The following is a 5,650-nucleotide window of genomic DNA, read 5'->3' as shown; positions in this document are numbered from 1 at the left end:
TTGAGATTGCACTGGTGAGAGACGTGCCCTTCACCACACCGCAGCTCAGTCACACTGTCACAGTGCCATCAGCAACAAATGGCAATACAACAATACTACCTGGAGGAGATGGAGTCAGAATGTTGGTCAGGTGAACATTTATGTGGCAGCTCTTGTCAAAAACCCATCAATCTTTCAGTGCATTCACGGGGTTCTGTATATGAAGCAAGCCACTGAGAGGTGCTGATTCTGTGACAATGCATTGGGAGCTATTTCAAACCAAGAGTGGAGTAGAAATGTACGTGTCTGGGGGGTGCTATTCATACAACGTCAAATTCATCTTGTGACGGGTAGTGGACAAGTCCTGAGCTGCTAAACGTGAAGTAAATTTGAGCCATAATCTGGGAAGGAGATTATAAAAATTAGGAATGAAAATCAGTCAGTAGTGCTGTTCATTCTCATTTACTTCTCTCTATCTCACATCAATTTTGTTCTCCGATTCCCCCCCTTCCCTCTGCACCTCCTTCTCTAAAGGCATTTGTCTCCTTTCTCAGCTCCACGGAGTACATCATCCAAGTGGCCATTCTTCATTTATGAACATGCATCCATTTGACAAGAATGCTTCGCGGTTGAGCCTGTTGTTGGATCCTTCCAGCAGGCAGGGGATACTGGGAGGTGTGAGGAGTTGCATTGGGTAATGGTAATGAAATACACTGGACAGTGATCAGGAGGTTGGCACAAGATAGTGAGGAGGAACTGCACCTGATAGTGATCAGGAACTGACTTGGTTGATTACTTTCCCTCTTTTGTCTAAGTTGTTGAAGCCAATTGTTGTACATCTAGACCTGCCCTGGCTGAGATCAATGATTAAACCTGTGACCTCTGAAGTCAGCATGTCTCAGATTCTCACTAAACAAAATAATAAAAAATAAATTGCCAGATAAAACTAAGCTCCAATAAAAAGTTTGATGGCTTAGGTTTCCCTTATAGATCTGGCAGAAAGCAGGCGGTCAATTCCCTTTTCAGGGATGGCCAACCTTTATAGTTGGTTAACAAACATTTTCATGATTGAATTTTTTTTGGTTTCTGCCTTAAATCAAGAAATATTCAAACAAGAAAAAAACTGAAAACTCACTATCAATTGGACATAGACTTACCTTGACTTGTGTGAATATTCAGATGGTGGGGTGGGAGCTTCTTGATGGCCCCATGGGCCACTTCCAGCCCACTGGTCACATGTTGGTCACCATTGCCCTATTGAGTATATCAGCCATACAGATCCTTGTTAATTGACGGTGGATGTTATTCTACAACTCTATTTTGTATAGAATGAGCCCAACCGAAAACATAGCTAATTTATACAGAAGAAAGTAGAGAGACTGGTAGAAAAGTCTCCTTTGAACTGGGGCCAACTCAGACAGGAAGGATTAGAACCTCTTCTTTCTAAGAATCAAATGTGGTTTGAATAAAGCCTGTATTGATCCCAGCAGATGTGAATCCACAGCAAAAGGCTGCATATATACTAATTCAGCACCACTGCCACCTGCAGCCTAATTTCCAATAGACTCAAACCAGATTTGTTGTGTTAACTGTGAACTCTGGTTTGTGAATGCCGTGGATCTCACACAAAGGCCAGTGAGCAAATCACCAGCGGGAAACAGCAACGTAGGCACAATGTACAATTAACTCAACAAGTCCAATTTATGAATATGTTAGATCAGACCTAATCTCACCCAGATTATGGATAAGGATGGAAAGGATGAGAGATGACAAAAGAGGGAGAAACTAGTGAGTGTGTGTGTGGGGAGGGAGGGAGGGGGTTGGCATTTCTGTCTCCTAATCAGAAGCATCACAGTATTTTGAAAAATCCACTTATCTCAAAAGTGGAATCCTGTAGCTCAGTGGTTAGAGCACTCGCCTTGCATGCGAGACACCTGGGTTCAATTCCAGGCAGGGCGAAACCTTGGGCAAGTTTCCTTACGCCACACGCCTGATAATAATCCCTCCAAACCAAAAACAATAAAAGATTGGTCACTTTCAAACCACGACTGTTTGTGGGACACTGCTATGCGCAATTGGCTGCTGCGTTTCGCCCACAAATATACAGTCAATTCATTTTAAAACATATTCTGTGAAGCGCTTTGAGACGTCTAGAAGACGTGAAAAGCGCTATATCAAATGCAAGGATTATTATTATTAAATGAATATTGGGTAAGATGTTCCCCTTTAAGAGCACATTATAAATCATGTTTTTGGCACATGGGCTCAGCAACAGTGGGAATGTAGTCTGTATTTCCAATTTAGTGAAAAGTATTACACAAAATGCGAGGATTATTATTATTATTATTATTTTCTCCTATTACCATTACATTCTGAGTAAGAGACATCACCATGTCCACTGTTTTCACTAACTGCTAGGAGGTTATTGGAGGTGACTTTTGAAACAGTCACACTTCCAAGAGAAGATTACTTTGAAACTGTCCCATGACTTCCTGACACAATAACAATTTTTTTTCTTACATTAAATCGATCATGATTATGAAGTAGGACTGGATGGCTTGGGACAGATTCCCAGTGCCAAATACTTCAACAGTAATGTAACGTAGTTGAAAATGAAATTGAAACAACCTACGTTTGAAAATGCCATACTTGTTTGTATAGCACGACAGTAGTCTTCTCTGCTCCCCACCCCCTGCCCCTCCCCCCCCCACCCATCAGGCGCAGGTTATCTGCTCTTTTATATTAGGGTTCTTGTTTTTAAAAATTGTTACAGAAGGGATCATCTGTGCTCAGTTGGAATGATATTTTTAAAGAATAAAGTGACTCGGCATTTGCCACGTTTGTAGACAGAAGGAAAATGTTTTCCTAATTTCACAGGCTATTGCTGCCCCTGTAGTAGTGATGTTACTGCCCGCAGTAAGTGTCTGACTTGTCCAGAATAGACCCTGGGGTCCACTTTGCGTTCCATGTGATGAATATCATGGGCTGGAGGTGGACCCTGAAACATCTCAATGGTGAAGCCGGAGGGGTCAGGTCCCGAGCTTTGAACGTCTAGCTCGCAACTCCTACCCTCAACTTTATTTCTCTGGTATTTCACCTCCACTATTTAGGGCCCTAATTGCCAGCACTAGGAGATGTGTAGATGAATCCTGAGAACGAGGTGGAGTGAGGGGAATTCTTAGGAACAGACTTGATGGGTATCTGGGACTTTATTTTGCATCTTCCCATCTACAATAACAGCAACAAATTTACATTTATATGTTGTCTTTCATGTTGGGAGGGTGTCCCAAGGTGCTAGGCAGTCCAGGGTTTGCATTCGAGCTGGGAATGGGAGTGGGGGACGGATCTACAATGACCCAAGGTGCCGTCAAAAAGGACACTGGCTTTTGTTTATTAAAAACAGCTAATATCAGTCAAGGCCAGCGACCCACAAGCTGCAAGTCCAAAGCCCCTCTCACAGCTTCTCAAACACTGGATTGATAGCACACTTTGAAGCAAAGTGTGTAGAGAAAATTGGAGTTCAATAGTGCAATTGGAAGAAAACAGCTAATCTTGACTAGTTGCTTTTGAATTTCTTTGATTTTCTGCTGCAATATAAACATAGTGGTCAAGAACTAACTCCAGCTCTGTATCCCAATATTCCCCTTTCAGGGACTCCCAAGAATTACAAGAGACCATTGTTACATGTTATTGAATAATTGGTCCCCCATCACTAACTCTTCAAATATGCTAAAAACTAACAGCTAGCCTTGGAGTTATGTGCCGAGCAGGGCTCTGAAATCAGGTGCTTGTGCTTTGACTAAAGTGATGAGGAGAAGGAAGTCAAATTAGGATTCCTCAATTGTTCTGCAACTGGAAACGGTATCACTTCGTACTTCATTGGCTGTGAATTGGAGACCCTCATATTCTGGGAGGCAGAACAATTGTGTATAAAATGATCAGGTGGCAGAGAGTTGTGGTTGCCAATTGTGAAACATCCTGTTCGTCAAAACTGCTACATTTCTTCAAGAAGTGGATGTGAGTTAGTCATAGCTTCATTCACACAATCCCTTGGCCTTGATCCAGATAAAAAAAACAGACTGAGACCTGATTACTCTTAATATTTGTGAAGTCAAGCTATTGGGCTCATGTCAGGTGATATTCAAACTCTCGGGTCACATAGTTTAAATCACTCTGGGGAATGATTAATGCATATTGATTATATAATAAGAATCACGACTTGTCAGACAGTAATTTCCTGTTATCCCGATGACATTTAGTAAAGGTATCACATGATGTATTAATGAGCCATAATAACCAGGAAGGTCTCGAGTTTGATTCTCAATTCCTGCTGTTTGATAATCTCAGGTGGGGGGAGCTCTAAAGGCACAACAATTAGCTCCAGTATCCTCTGGCAGTGTAGGGAGAGAGAGAAAGACGTGAAAGATTTTCAACCAGTATCTATTTGATACCCCTGCTGGCAAATGCACATAAGAGGACAATATCAGATTCGGCTGTGATCGGCGCCAGGATTAAACAGAGTCTGCTCTGGCTCACAGATGCAAAGTGACCAAATTGGCTGGAATCTATGGGACCACATCAATCTTTAGTCAGTATTTTCTTGGGGTCATGATTTTCATTTGAACTACTTGGAAAGTCAATTGGTAAAAAAATGGTTTTCTCTGAAGCAGCATTGAAGTCTTGTCGATTCATGTGAGAATCATATGGCTACAGGTGACCTCTGACCCTGCGGTGGTACCTAGATGACTTCTGAGCTGCGCTGTGAGTAATGTGCTTCAGGACATGCACCATTTGACATGGCAATCACTGGTAATTGTTGCTTGTAATCTGAGAGTGAAAGACCTATTTGGAGTTGTGTGTGATAAACCATGTATAAGGTAGTTGGTGGTGTCTCCCAACTACCTTTTACATGCGGAGAAATTGAAAATTATTGGTGGACTTTTTTTTACCTGATTTTTACCAAATTTACCTATTTATGTTTGCGTTACATTTTTCTTCCCTTGATTTTCACCATTTATGGACTTGCAAAACAGATCCTGAAAAAAAATAATGTGTTTGATGTTGAAGATTAAGAGCAGCTTTTAATGTTCCATACTCGTACCATTTGTTGGGTCACTGGCTTTAGTAAGAGATGGAGAAGGAAATTAGAGGGGAATTGAACTGAAAGGTTGGCGTTCCTCAAGCTCTGAGTTAAACTGTTTATAGCTCAGGATCTTGCTCATGATGTTAATTGCTATGAAGGTTCTATTCGGCTGATATGTAATCCATGATTATGGCCACTTTTTTTATAGAGTCCCTTTTGAACAAAGTGATCTTGTACTTATGTAGATTTGGAATGATGAAGTGAGGCATGTCCCTGCCCTCCACCCTCCCCGATCCTGACCCCCAGCTCGGATCCAATTTCCTGACTGTCCAGCGCCTTGGGACGTCCTCCCGATGTGAAAGGCGCTTTACAAATGTAATTTTGTATTGTATACAAAATACACGCCACCCGCCTCCTCTCCAACCTCCTCCCTACAGCACCACTGAAAACCTGAGGTGCACTAAGCATTTGTAAAAGGAGCAGACGCTTAGATTGGTTCAACATCGGAGCAAAATGCTATGTGGTTTGAGATGAATCTGTGATTCTCAAACTGGTTGAGAGAAGTTACAGGATTGATCTGAGGAGCTT

Source organism: Callorhinchus milii, unplaced genomic scaffold (assembly GCF_018977255.1).
Source record: "Callorhinchus milii isolate IMCB2004 unplaced genomic scaffold, IMCB_Cmil_1.0 Scaffold2, whole genome shotgun sequence".
Classification (NCBI taxonomy): Eukaryota; Metazoa; Chordata; class Chondrichthyes; order Chimaeriformes; family Callorhinchidae; genus Callorhinchus; species Callorhinchus milii.
The sequence above is the reverse complement of the archived record's forward strand: the minus strand, read 5'-3'. Positions refer to the sequence as shown.